Source organism: Suncus etruscus, chromosome 13, assembly GCF_024139225.1.
Source record: "Suncus etruscus isolate mSunEtr1 chromosome 13, mSunEtr1.pri.cur, whole genome shotgun sequence".
In the NCBI taxonomy this organism is placed as follows: Eukaryota; Metazoa; Chordata; class Mammalia; order Eulipotyphla; family Soricidae; genus Suncus; species Suncus etruscus.
In genome coordinates this window covers 22521907-22537571 of record NC_064860.1, presented here as the reverse complement: position 1 = coordinate 22537571, position 15665 = coordinate 22521907, and positions in this window count along the sequence as shown.

Genomic DNA, 15665 nt, shown 5'->3' with positions numbered 1-15665 from the left:
CTGATCTACCTCTTTGAAGAATGTCATGGGTATCTTTAGAGGGATACATTGAATCTGTATAACGCCTTGGGGAGTATTGCCATTTTGATGATGTTAATCCTGCCAATCCATGAGCAGGGCATGTGTTTCCATTTCCGCGTGTCCTCTCTTATTTCTTGGAGCAGAGTTTTATAGTTTTCTTTGTATAGGTCCTTCACATTTTTAGTCAAGTTGATTCCAAGATATTTGAGTTTGTGTGGCACTATTGTGAATGGGGTTGTTTTCTTAATGTCTATTTCTTCCTTATTACTATTGGTGTATAGAAAGGCCATTGATTTTTGTGTGTTAATTTTGTAGCCTGCCACCTTGCTATATGAGTCTATTGTTTCTAGAAGCTTTTTGGTAGAGTCTTTAGGGTTTTCTAAGTAGAGCATCATGTCATCTGCAAACAGTGAGAGCTTGACTTCTTCCTTTCCTATCTGGATTCCCTTGATATCTTTTTGTTGCCTAATCGCTATAGCAAGTACTTCCAGTGCTATTTTGAATAGGAGCGGTGAGAGAGGACAGCCTTGTCTTGTGCAAGAATTTAGAGGGAAGGCTTTTAGTTTTTCTCCATTGAGGATAATATTTGCCACTGGCTTGTGGTAGATGGCCTTAACTGTATTGAGAAAGCTTCCTTCTATTCCCATCTTGCTGAGAGTTTTGATCAAGAATGGGTGTTGGATCTTGTCAAATGCTTTCTCTGCATCGATTGATATAATCATGTGGTTTTTATTTTTCTTGTTGTTGATGTTGTGTATTATGTTGATAGACTTATGGATGTTAAACCATCCTTGCATTCCTGGAATGAAAACTACTTGATCGTAGTGGATGATCTTCTTAATGAGGTATTGAATCCTATTTGCCAGGATTTTGTTGAGGATCTTTGCATCTGCATTCATCAGCGATATTGGTCTGTAATTTTCTTTTTTCGTAGCATCTCTGTCTGGTTTAGGTATCAAGGTGATGTTGGCTTCATAAAAGCTATTTGGGAGTGTTTCCACTTGTTCAATTTCATGAAAGAGTCTTGCCAGGATTGGTAGTAGTTCCTCTTGGAAAGTTTGATAGAATTCATTAGTGAATCCATCTGGGATGGGGCTTTTGTTTTTGGGCAGACTTTTGATTACCATTTTTATTTCATCAATGGTGATGGGGGTGGTTAGATATGCTACATCCTCTTCTTTCAACCGTGGAAGATTATAAGAGTCCAAGAATTTATCCATTTCTTCCAGGTTCTCATTTTTAGTGGCATAGAGTTTTTCAAAGTAGTTTCTAATTACCCTTTGAATCTCTGTCATATCAGTAGTGATCTCTCCCTTTTTATTCCTAATATGAGTTATCAAGTTTCTCTCTCTCTCTTTCTTTGTTAGGTTTGCCAGTGGTCTATCAATCTTGTTTATTTTTTCAAAGAACCAACTTCTGCTTTCGTTGATCTTTCGGATTGTTTTTTGGGTTTCCACTTCGTTGATTTCTGCTCTCAGCTTTGTTATTTCCTTCTGTCTTCCTATTTTTGGGTCCTTTTGTTGAGTACTTTCTAGTTCTATTAGCTGTGTCATTAAGCTACTCAGGTAAGCTCCTTCTTTCTTCCTGATGTGTGCTTGCAAAGCTATAAATTTTCCTCTCAGTACTGCTTTTGCTGTGTCCCATAAGTTCTGATAGTTTGTGTCTTTATTGTCATTTGTTTCCAGGAACCTTTTGATTTCCTTCTAGATTTCATCTCAGACCCACTGGTTATTGAGTATGAGGCTGTTTAACTTCCAGGTGTTAAAGTTTTTCTTCTGAGTCCCTTTGGAATTCACAAATAATTTCAGAGCCTTGTGGTCAGCGAAGGTAGTCTGCAAAAATTCTATCCTCTTGATATTATGGAGGTATGTTTTATGTGCCAGCATGTAGTCTATCCTGGAAAATGTCCCATGTACATTGGAGAAGAATGTGTATCCAGGTTACTGGGGATGGAGTGTCCTATATATATCCACTAGACCTCTTTCTTCCATTTCTCTCCTCAGGTCTAGTATATTCTTGTTGGGTTTCAGTCTGGTTGACCTATCCAGTGTTGACAAAGCAGTGTTGAGGTCCCCCACAATTATTGTGTTGTTATTGATATTGTTTTTCAGATTTGTCAACAGTTGTTTTAAATATTTTGCTGGCCCCACATTTGGTGAATATATGTTTAGGAGAGTTATTTCTTCCTGCTCTACATACCCCTTGATTAATATAAAATGTCCATTTTTGTCCCTTACAACCTTTCTGAGTATAAAGTTTGCATTATCTGATATTAGTATGGCCACTCCAGCTTTTTTATGGGTGTTGTTTGCTTGGATAACTTTTCTCCAGCCTTTTATTTTGAGTCTATGTTTGTTCTGACTATTCAGGTGCGTTTCTTGTAGGCAGCAGAAGGTTGGATTGAGTTTTTTGATCCATTTAGCCACTCTGTGTCTCTTAACTGGTGCATTTAGTCCATTGACGTTGAGAGAAAGAATTGTCCTGGAATTTAATGCCATCTTTATATCGAAATTTGGTGTGTCTTTTGGTCAGTCTTGTCTTAGATTAGGTCTTTCAGTTTTTCTCTTAAGACTGGTTTTGAGTCTGTAAAGTTGCTGAGCTGTTTTTTGTCTGTGAAACCATGTATTCTTCCGTCAAACCGGAAAGTGAGTTTTGCTGGGTACAGTATTCTAGGTGAAGCATTCATTTCATTCAGTCTTGTCACAATATCCCACCACTGCTTTCTGGCATTTAGTGTTTCTGGTGACAGGTCTGCTGTAAATCTCAAGGATGCTTGCTTGAATGTAATTTCCCCTTTTGATCTTGCTGTTTTCAGAATTCTGTCTCTATCTGTGGGATTTGTCATTGTGACTAGTATGTGTCTTGGGGTGGTTTTTCTTGGGTCTCTTTTGGTTCGTACTCTTCGAGCATGCAGGATTTGATCACATATATTCTTTAGCTCTGGGAGTTTCTCTTTAATAATGTTCTAGACCGTTGATTCTTCCTGGAAATTTTCTTCCTGGGTCTCTGGGACTCCAATGATTCTTAAGTTGTTTCTGTTGATCTTATCATAGACCTCTATTTTCATCTGTTCCCATTCTTTGACTAATTTTTCCATTGTCTGTTCATTTGTTTTAAGTTTTTTATCCAATCTCTCCTGTTGTATGGAATTGTTATGTATCTCATCTTCCACAGCACCAAGTCTATTCTCAGCTTCTGATACCCTGTCCCAGAGCTTATCCATTTTGTCATTCACTTCGTTTACTTATTTTTTCAGTCCTGTTAGTTGACATGTTATTTCAGTTTGGAATTTTGTGATTTCTGTCTTCATATTTTCTTGATTCTTAATAGTGTTCTGTTCTATTCTATTCATGGTTTCTTTGAGTTCTTTGAGTATATTCCATATTGCTACTCTAAAGTCCTTATCTGAGAGATTGATTAGTTGGTTGGTCGTTAACTGGTCATCAGAATTGTCATCTTCATTCTCTATGTCTGATGCTGGCCTGCGTTGTTTCCCCATTGTCACACTTGTATTGTGGGTTTTTCTACGTGTTGTGGTGGTATTCATTGGTTATATGATGCAGGCAACACACTTCTCTGGCTCCGCCCTTTCTGGATGGGCCGACTTGCCTCCAAGGTAGGGGAGTCCTCTGTGGATGAAGCCTCACACAGGATCAAATCTTAGGCCCAAGCACGCAGCAGAGAAGACAGTCTGGAGAGAAATTCTTGCTTCAGTGATCCAGCACAGTTCTTAGTGTGGTCTTTTTCTTCTTGTGATGGTTTTCTTTTTTAGAAAGAGCGCACGGCTGCGTAGCGAAGTGGAGCTAAGTGCCTTCTGGAGCCTCTTTTCAGCCCACTCTTAGGAGGTTCACGCAACAGGATAGCAGAGAGACACACACAGGCAGCACTCACACTTTTTCACAGTCGGACCCCACTGGTCAGGCGTAGTTTTCACTCGCTCGCTGGGCAGCTTCAGAATGCTGTATTTTTGGGGTTCACGTCCCAGGACTCTGAGGAGAGTCACTGGCTCGCTGGGTAGCTTCCGAATGTAGTTTCTTTGGGGTTCGCTTCCCAGGGCTCTGAGGAGAGCTTCCAGAGTTCAGGAAAGACAGAGAAGGGTAGGTCAGGGCTCCCTTCTGGTGCTGTTTCCTCAGAAGAAGCACAGCCGGGTGGAGACTCTGCAGGTAGAGCAATCAGCACTCTGCCTGGAAACCTCCACATCCAGCCATTTCTTACTCACTCACTGGCTCGCTGGGTAGCTCCCGAATGTATTTTCTTTGGGGTTCGCTTCCCAGGGCTCTGAGGAGAGCTTCCAGAGTTCAGGAAAGACAGAGAAGGGTAGGACAGGCTCCCTTCCGGTGCTCAGTTCCTCAGAAGAAGCACAGCCCGGTGGAGACTCTGCAGGTAAAGCAATCAGCACTCTGCCTGGAGACCCCCACATGCAGCCATTTCTCACTCACTCACTGGCTCGCTGGGTAGCTCCCGAATGTAGTTTCTTTGGGGTTCGCTTCCCAGGGCTCTGAGGAGAGCTTCCAGAGTTCAGGAAAGACAGAGAAGGGTAGGACAGGGCTCCCTTCCAGTGCTCAGTTTCCTCAGAAGAAGCACAGCTGGGTGGAGACTCTGCAGGTAGAGCAATCAGCACTCTGCCTGGAAACCTCCACATCCAGCCATTTCTTACTCACTCACTGGCTCGCTGGGTAGCTCCTGAATGTAGTTTCTTTGGGGTTCGCTTCCCAGGGCTCTGAGGAGAGCTTCCAGAGTTCAGGAAAGACAGAGAAGGGTAGGACAGGGCTCCCTTCCGGTGCTCAGTTCCTCAGAAGAAGCACAGCCCGGTGGAGACTCTGCAGGTAGAGCAATCAGCACTCTGCCTGGAAACCCCCACATGCAGCCATTTCTCACTCACTCCAATTGTTAACATATTTTAGAAGAAAGTTTAATGCAAATTTTTCATTACATTGAGGTAGCAAAAAATGTTTGAAAGTAAAAGGATAACATTAATTTCATCCCATTAAAAATGAATTAAATCCTAAGATGATACAAATATAAAAATATACATAATAATGCATTTATAATCAGTATCTACAAATAAATTAATAGAAAAAGACAAACAACCAAATTCAAAAATGTGATGAAAACATCTGAACCAGCACTATGCAAAATTATAGAATAGGGTAACTTGTAAGCAAATGAATTAGACAATAGAGAAACATATATAAATAAACAAAAGAGTAATTTTGGATATTAAGAATATTATACAGATATTTTAGTCTAGAAGTTGACCAATAATTACACCAAGATATACTTAAATAAATAAAGTAAACCTGAAGATATTTGTTGAGACATAGATATGAAATGAATTTCAAATGTCTATAAACCAGAAAGAAATATTTTGGGGGTGTTACACCCGGCGGCATTCAGGGGTAATCCTGACAATGTGCTCAGAAGTCGCTTCTAGCAGGTTCTGGGGACTATATGGGATGCCGGAATTAGAACCATGCTCCGTCCTGTATTGGCCGCTTGCAAGACAAACGCCTTACCGCTGTATTATCACTCTGGCTCCCAGAAATAAGTATTTTTCAAATCCAAATAGTGCTATTAGAATAAATACTTCTTAAAAAATTTTTTGTGCTAAAAGGAACATTTTATGTGGACCATGTACTTATGCTTGTTACTGTGAATAACTATTTCATGGAGTTATAAGGGTGAGTAGGCCAACTCGAATACTCTTTCCAACATTTTGAAACGGAATTTTAAAATTCATCTGTTAGTACACTATTTTTATGACTATTCTAGTTTATTTTCTGCTTGAATTCAAGATCATAAAGAGGAATAGAATGGAATGGCTTCTTTTTTTTTCTTTATCACATTTCTGTCTGCACTGGTTTGTTTCTAGTCTTTTGATATAGACTTTCTTTTTTAATTAATATCTTTATTTAAACACCGTGATTACAAATTTGATTGTAGTTGGGTTTCAGTAATGTAAAAAACACCCCTCTTCACCAGAGCAGCATTCCCATCACCAATGTCCCAAATCTCCCTCCTCCCCATCCCACCCCCACCTGTACTCTAGACAGGCTTTCTACTTCCCTCATTCATTCATATTCTTAGGATAGTTCTCAATGTAGTTATTTCTCTAACTGCACTTGTCACTCTTTGTGGTGAGCTTCATGTCGTTGCTACAAGATGATAGCTCATTGTATTTTTCATTTAGATTTTCCTCATAAGAAGTGACAATGAATACTTTTTAATGTCTGTTGACTTACTGTAAGAACAGTAAGAACTTCAAGGATGTTTCCTTGCATCAAGACATCATTGAATGGTTTTTTTGTTTGTTTGCTTTTGTGGAGTTTGTTTCCCTCCCCCCCCCCAGCTTTTGGATTTCATGTTTTATATTTCTTAGATACTCATCTTTTACAGATATATGAGGCATATATGTTTTCTCCCATTTAGTAGTGGGTATAGTTATTTTTGCCCAAGTTTCCTTTTCCATGTAAAAATATTTCAGTTTGATATAGTCCCATTTGCTTTTATTATCTTTGTCAATGGCATTAAGTCATTAAAGGTCTCTATCCTGGAAACTTATATGTATGTTTCTCAATTTACTTTATGAATTCTTGTTTTATCTTGAGATTTTTTAATCTACTTTGAATTAACTTTTATTTATAGTGTTAATTTGTTTTTCTTTGTTTTATGTTTGCTTTTGTTTTGCTTTGTGACTATCCAATTTTCTGGCACCATTTGTTGACTTTATTTGTTGACCCTGTTTGACTTTATGTAGCCAGTTCTTTGATCAGGGTTCTTAATTTTTTTTTATTGCTCTGAAATATCTATCATTCCTCTAATACTACACAAGTTTGATTACTATATCATTATAGTATGATTTTAAGACAAGGAATACCATACCTTTTGTATTGTTTTGCTCAGACTAGTTATATTCAAGGAATTTTTAAGTTTCCATATGAATTTGACTAAATTTTTCTAAATCCTGCAAATTGTGATGGGGATTACATAGAATCTTTTAGTGCTTTGGTTCTAATAGTCATTTTGATGGTTAATTCTTTCAGTACTTGAGCATAAAATATTTTTCTTTTCTATGGTATCTTCTTCACTTCCTTTCAGTAGTAATATATAGTCTTCCATGTATAAATATCTCATATGAAGGTTAATTAGATTCATTCCTTGGATTCTTAACATTTGTGGAAATATTTTGCTTATTTGTTTTATTAGGGGCCCATACCTTGTGGTGCTCAGGGCTTTCTCCTGACTTTATGCTGAAGTGGCAATGCTTGGAGTACTATATTAGGGGAATGGCAAGACAAGACTTTAACTTATAGTATCTTGTACTATCTTTCCTGCTCTGCACATTACTTTAACTAGACTTTATTTTTATAGTTTATAATTACTTGTGTGTATGTAGACATTTTATAGATTTCTGTTTATTGATATTCTAGACTGAACCTTGGCTGAGTTGGTTTATAGTTTCAAACCATTTTCTAAGGAAATATTTAGAATTTTCTGCATACATTATTATGTCAAGGCAAATAATATTTTGACTTATTTCTCAATTTGGCTATTTTTATTTCAATTTGGAAAAATTCTTACTACAATGGCCAGTTCTAACCTGATTACTATGGTGAGAACTTCCAAAATTATTGTAAATACTAGTGGAGAAAGTGGACATTCTTCCTTTGTGATGATCTGTAGAAGAAATCTTTCTGGTTTCTTTGCTATTGTGTATACTATTGAATATGATCTTGCATAAGGCCATAACTATCTTGATATATTTTCCTGTTAACCTTATTTTATTGAGGGATTTTAAAATGATGGTATTTGAACTTTGCATCCATTGTGTGGATTTTACTGTGTTCATTACCAGTTCTGTGAAGCTTCATGTGTAATCTTTTTATATTTATATTTACATTTAGGGAATACTTATAACATAAATGGAGTATGTGCTCAGCCAAAACAAAATTTTTTCTGTATATATGCCTTATTTGATTCAAATATGATTAACTTCGCTCCCAATGAAACCTATATGCTGAATTCTAATATAAATTAAATATATAGAAATACCCACCTCAGTTTAATACTTAGATGAGATGATCTACTTCATGCTTTAATAGATCTTTCTTTATTCTATCCTTATGGTAATCTTCCTGATTTAATCTCCAAATTGTCCTTTTTTTGCCAAAATATATTCTTACCTTATGGTGATGTACAGACTTCAGGAATCAGGAGATGAATTGTAAGTAACCCCTTTCTTTCGTAGAGTGATAAAGGTTAATTTTGACATAAAAGTTAAAAAAAACGGAATTGGCTAAAAACAGATGCTCTCTGGCAGACTGAAGTTTATTAAAAAAAACATATTGAATTTGAGGGTCTGGAAATTGATTTTTTTGAAGCTGTAAATTCCTCTGCCTATATATATCTACTATCAACTTTTACCCTTGGGTGCTTAGGTTTCTGATTGCTAAGAGTATTGCTTCATGAAATAGTATCTTAAAAAGTGTTATGTAGCTTTCTTTATTGCATTTATTTAGACATGTTGTTTTATGGAAAATTACTTAAACCTATAATTTCAAATTATAAGTGGGTTAGAAATATGGATTTTTTTTCCGTTAACTGCCTGGGTATTTTTAATTTGTCTTATTTAGGTAGCTATGCATAAATGTATGTCCACACAGACAAGAGCATACATGCCATACATAAATACCCAATTTTCCTGTATCAGTATATTATTAATCAAGTGTAGCATGAAATAATTAACGATGGGGCTGGATGGTGGTGGATGGCGATGGATTTCTTTCTGCCATCCCAGGCCACGTGGCTCCGCAACCCCATCTAGCCGGCGGGTCCCAGGCCCAGGTGAAAGGCGGAAATCAGACTTATCCAGAGACAGGCATCAGGAAGCATTAACTTTATTCATGCCCTATTCACCACAGGTGTGTGGCCTATCTCATAACCTTTTAAGCATTCAGCCATTCTAGGCTACCCTGTGTCTTAACCCTTTCAGCCATCTTCCCTTTGGCCTCCATCCTGGTCCAAGACCAGAAACAGAGACCCCAAAGCCAGCGAGCTCAGCAGGGCCGAAATGGGCCGAATCCCCTCGGTCCAAGGCTTATCTAACTTTTCCAAGACCCCTCCCAGGAATGGGCCGGGTCTTGCAGGTAAGGTCACACCTAATATCTGGTTCCCAAGACCCCTCCCAGAAATGGGTGGGTCTTAGGTATCTACACCAAATCCAGGGTTTTAGATAGGTAAACCAACAGTCAAGTTTTACTCTTATTTGTACAATACAGTCATAGAGTAATTTGTACAATAGACTCGTAAGGTGATTTACCTATTAGATTCAGTTCTGAGCTTATTGATGATGAATATAAAATACAGTTCCAAACCTTAAGGCTAAAGCGGAAGAACAATCAGTCATTTGCTTGTCACTTCCTATTGTCCCTCCATAAGCAGAGGTGTGCACATGGAATAGTGGTGGGAACAGGAAGCTTTAAATTATGGAATGTCCTGACATTAAGCTTGTTGGGATGTTCTAGCTGCTTCTTTGAATTCTCCAGTGTGGTTTATACACTAAATAAAAAATGTTGCGCACAGAGGTATGAGCATCGCCTTTTTATTGTTATTGCTAGATATTTTTTTATTCTTAACGTAGTCCTAAAAGCAGGAAAAGCCATTGCTTTATCCTAGATTAACTATATCTGAGAAGAGGTTAGTTTGAGTCTTGTGTTGGACCTTTCAGAAGATTGTGTAAATTATAAACATCTGAGTACTCCTAACTATAAATACTAAATAATGTGTTCAAATGCTTAACTACAGTTCCAGTTCCAGCTGTAAAATAAATGAGTAAATTAAACATGTAGCTTCATAACGATCTGGCCATGTCTTGTAAAAATAGATCTTTTAAAAGCTTATTTGGCATAAAATATTAAGCTTTTTCTATTTCTTAAAATAAGATCCTTCTATCAAAATTTATTGTCTAATCATTTTGAATGTGTTTCATGGAGATTAATTGAAGCAGTATTAAGCAGAGAAAAACACGCAGTCAGGACATAAAAACTGCCACTAAGAAACAAAAAGGAACTTGAGTACATTTTGTATTTTATGGATTTTTCAATGCTTACTGCAAATTAAAGTTTCTTTTCTGCTGATTGCTAAGCTATAGAAATAAGGGTCACTTTGTTGTCACACGGTAATTTTTATTTAGTAAAAGAAAGTCTTGGATAATGGCATTGATTCTTCCACAATTGAGGTCATTTAATGGAAAGAAAAGTATTGTACAAATGACATTTTAAAATAACAGTAGCAGCAAAGGGCAGCTGTTGGAGATTTAACGAGATATTTTGTTCAGATAAAGTTTAGCATTCTTGCTGAAAAAGATCAATATTAGCTCATTTTTCTCAGGTATCCTGGAATACTTCATAGCAGTAGTATAGTAGCTGCCTCTATCAGTGGCCTTCTTTTTTGCAATTTCACTGTGTTGTCACTAATCATAATCTGAAAATATTCTGCACACAATGATACTGTAAAAGATAATGTGTTCACGGGGCCAGCGAGGTGGCCCTAGAGGTAAGGTGTCTGCCTTGCAAGTGCTAGTCAAGGAAGGACCATGGTTCGATCCCCTCGCATCCCATATGGTCCCCTCAAGCCAGGGGCAATTTCTGAGCACTTAGCCAGGAGTAACCCCTGAGTATCAAATGGGTGTGACCCTCCCCAAAAAAGATAATGTGTTCAGGGGCCCGAGCAATAGCGCACCTGTAGGGCATTTGCTTTGCATGTGGCTGACTCAGGAGGGACCGAGATTCGATCCCCAGAATCTCATATGGTTCCCCAAGACAGGAAAGATTTCTGAGCGAACAGCCAGGAGTAACCCCTGATTGTCACCAGGTGTGGCCCCAAAACAAAACAAACAAACAAAGAGATAATGTGTACATATTAGTAATCAAATTATATTTTTATAATTGTTCTATTTTACAGATATTTTATGTTAATATGCTATGCCTAGAATAAAACTAAGGTCAACTTAATTACCAGAAAAGCCCTTTAAACCCTATCTTATCTTACTCCTAGTGCATGTAATACATAAATTTATTATACCTAGGGTTCCATGCTCTCTGTAGTTTTAGGTATTTATGAGGAAACTACTCAGGGATTTTCTATAGCACTTGAAAAAGAAACCAGAGCTATTTTATGATATGTCCTAAAATTGATCATACCTAAATATAGGAAATTCTAGATCTACTGGGAAGCAAAAGTAAAGGATACAAAATTTCAGATTCCATACTGTTATCTACACATTTCTTAAAACTATGCCTATCATTAATTAAGTAACACCCACTTCTATTGCTCACTTGTTCTAGCAAACCAGTTAGAATTTACTATGAATTTACAATTTAATGAAATTAAATTGTAATGTATGAGGTTTGTCTTTACTCATTGTTAATAATAATTATTATCAAAATTATTGATGAACTTTGCAACTTTTACATGATAGATAACATGTGTTTTGGGCCAGTAGGAAGGTACACATGGCTTTGCTCAGGGTTTACTCCTGCCTCTTAGCTCAAGGATTACCCCTTCTGGGCTCTGGTTGAACCAAGAGATTGAACCAAGGTTAAGTACACATAAGAAAAGTGCCTTACCTGCTTTATTCTCTCCCCAGCCTGAGAGATAACATATTTTGTACATAAAAATATTACTCAAGCATAGGTCCTATGAGGAATTATTAATATGATTGCAGTTTGTCATATGCCCTCAATGAGGCTTGAAAGATGCATGTTGTACATGGCTGACATAGGCATAAGGATTTGAATTATGTTTAATTTGGGGCCAGAGAGATGCTAGTCCTGTTGTTTATCTATTATTAGATACTTAAAAAATATTCTAAACTAGAGGTTTTAGAGCTAAAATGCGTATTAGGGACTTTAGGGACTTGTAAAAGCATATCAAATGATGTCTGTATTTCAGAAATGAAATGTAGATCCATAAAATTTATCAAATGTAAGCATTACAATTATTTGGTTGTAAATATTACAATATAAATACTATTTTAATATATTAAAGAATTCTCATGGAACAAAACCAAAATATCTTTTTAACTTCTAACTATTTTTAAATGAATTTGATAGTTTATTAGAGCCAGAAGTTTGGTTCCCTGAAATAGGACTTTTGAATTTAAAACAAGGAATCTACTTTTCACTGATCTAAATAGCAAATATTGTCATTCATTATAATACTTTGTACAACAAACTTCAATTTTTACCATTGTATTGTGTTTGTTTTATTACTTACAATTAAAATCCATACACTTATCAATAAATCTCTTGGACTCTGTTAATATTAATTAATATTGTTATACAATTTCCAAGTTTCAAATTACATAGCAGAAGTAATTAATTGTATATGTCTCTGTACATCTGCTGAAATTTTAGATTGATTTCATGCACACTATTTACATTAAAACTAAAGTAAATATTGTTAGATTCTTTTGAAGCAAACAAATTATTTTTACTAAATAAATAGAAAATTAAATTATTAGTTAAGTCAATTAAATGCAGATGGATTTATATAGATTTTCAAGAGTCCCTTGATACTCTCATGGTGGTTCATTATATATTGGAAAAATTAAAGATACCATAGATTCTATTATAATATTGTGAATAGAGAATTTTAACTTTATTTTTAACACAGATTTTATGCATGTATTTAATTATCAACTGTATAAATGTAGGTTATAAGCATTTCATTTTTAAGACATCATGGGATTTATGCTTTTTTAGGTTTGTTTTATTAATATATTTATTTAAGCATGATGATTACGAACATGTTTGTAGTTGGGTTTCAGTCATAAAAACGTACACCCCTTCACCAGTGCATTTGTAACTTTAGATAATTATATATGTAATTATAGTTATAAGTACATAAGAAATATGAGCTGAAACTTTTCTGGTCCAAGAAAAAAATGTCATTTCTGTCATAAGTACTAGATTTACTAAAAAAAACCTACTAAACTCTTTTAATAAGTTTTATGTATCAAATGAATTTTACTTTTTATAGAATATAGTTTGTAAGAGAAAATTATTAATGCTTCATAAAACATTTTATAGCAATATTTGAAGGTATATTTAGTCATATCCACAGTCCTAATGTTGCTGTATACTAATGAATCTAAATCCTCATCTTCATCAGAAACACAGGTGAATGCCTTAGTCTATCTCAGGGGTTCTTTTTTTTCTGATTTAATTTCAGGCATCTTCAGAGAGACTGTTTGAAATGATTTCCAGCTAATCTAAGTGTGGTGAATATAGTGTTGAGAATTACTTGTTTAGATTAAAATATGAAGAGATGAACTAAGAATATTTTCTTAAAACCTCTTAGAAAATATATTAATTTTAAGAAGAAATGTTCCCATAAAAAATGTACAAAGTGATTTTCTGAATTTCTAGCCACCAAATTTTATTTTTATTTATTATCTATTGCTTTTCATTGAGAAGAATTTGTCTAGTCTTAGAAAAAGTTTTCTTTTTAAACATTATTTATTAAATTACTACAAGATACATGCAGGGTTAATGAAGTGTCGTATTCTCTAGGAGATTGGTTAAGGTTTGATTCCCACTGAGCTCCCAGACAGGAAAGACAGTTCCTATTTTCTTGTCCTATTAGGTCTGGGGGAAAAGTTCTAGTTGTAGAGATCCTCAGAAAATAACTCAGGCAATGAAAAGGTACAAGAATGAGTTCAGCAAATCCAGTGCTCAAGCAAGGAATTCAAACCAAAAAAGCTTTCTGCTCCTAAGATGGAGTGCAGCTCAGTGGAAGAAGACCGAAGAATGAGCCCCAGCCATCCTCAGACCCTTGCTTTTATTGGCAAGTATCAGGTACTACCCTAGAGTGGGAGCAGAATACCAAGTAAGGAATAATCCAATATACTATCACTGGTCACACCCTAGGGTGGATTATAATTCATGATTAGGATAGGATCAGTAACCCAACAGTTAAAAATTTGTTGTTGATAGTTAAGTTTTAGTCCCACAATGTTCCAACATCATCACTTCCCACCACCAATTTCTCTAATTATTTTCCAGTTACCCTCTAAAACCCCAGGAGACACTCTTCTTTCTTCTCTTCTTCTCTTCCTTCTCATTTTACTTCTTCCTATTCCTCTTAATCTTCATCATCCACCTGCTCTTCTTTCTTTCTTGTTTCCTCTTTTTTTCTCCACCTTCCTCTTTATCTTATTTTTTCTTCCCCTCTTCCACTTAATTATCCTCATTCTTTCTTCTTATTCTTCCTACTCCTTCCCCACCCTTTTATTTTTGGCACTACACTTTGTAGTACTGTTATTGAAGGATTATCTTGAATATATCACTTTACTTCTTTTCAGTTCCCAGTTCTTGTTCAGAGTGATCATTTTGAACTATTAATGTAATGGTGGTCCGTTCTCTTAGACAGAGTTTTTAACTGTAGAAACATTTGAGAGATAAATCAGATAACTTGGCCATAAATTTTGAAGAAAGAAAAATATTTTGAGATGAGCCAGTGTCTCTAAGTCTGTCTTTATACCTCTGAAGAAATTCAGATGAAGCAGAAAGGCATGCTGATGAAGCAATAAAGCCTTGCTAGTTTTTTCTCTTCTATAGAGCAAACTTACTATCATGCTTATCATTTACCTCTTGCAGTTGTAGTGAGGAGTTAAAGGACAAATAGAAAAAAGTAAATGGACAGTCATTTGTGCTGTTGTGGTAGAAATGTTTCAGTATTGTGAAATTTGATATCCAAATGTGTTCATCCACGGTAATGATAAACTCCCCAGATTGTGTTTCTTGGTGTTGACTACCATGGTCCACAAAGAAAACTAGGAGAAGCACTTGGGCCAAGGGAACACAGCTACTAGAACAGCAGCAATAGCTAACTCTGATAATGGAGCATTCTAGAGCTTCTGAGAGGACATAGTTCCAGCCCTCCTGTCTAATGTCTTGTTTTTCTCCACTCTTATTTTTTCCTATCCCATGACTAATCTACCAACATACATTGAATTCTGTGCATCCCTAAATTAGTTTCTTGTGTTTCTATTTTCCTTGCTTCAATAATTGATTTCCATTCTTTAATTCTAAGCCTGTGCCTGTCCTATTTTTTTAAGTGAGTTTCTTGGAGGCAGCAGATATCTAGTCTTTGTTTTCTGATCCATCCCTCTACTCTGTCTTTTAATGAGGGAATTTAGACCATTGACATTTAAGGAGATTACCACCAGAAAGAGTTGTTGTGCTATTGTATTGAGTAGAGTGATTGTTGTTACAGTCAAGAGCTTAGATTGTGTAGTACAGCTTTGAGAAGTTCATTTTGAGATGGTTTGGTTAGCGCTAATAGTGTGAGTTATTTATGTCTAAGAATGTTTTTAGTTCTCCTTCCCATATGAACGATAGTTTTGCTGGGTAGTGTACTCTAGGTTGGAAGTTTCTTTCATTTAGTAGTTTAAATATGTCACTCCACTCTCTTCTTGCTTTAATTGTTTCAAAAGGGAGGTCTGGCTTGACTCTTATGTCCCTTTCTTTGTACTTGATGGTTTTTCTCTCCCTTATTGCTTTAAATAATCCATCTTTCTCTTTCTTTGTGTGTGTGTGTGTGTGTGTGTGTGTGTGTGTGTTTGCCAGTTAGATTATTAT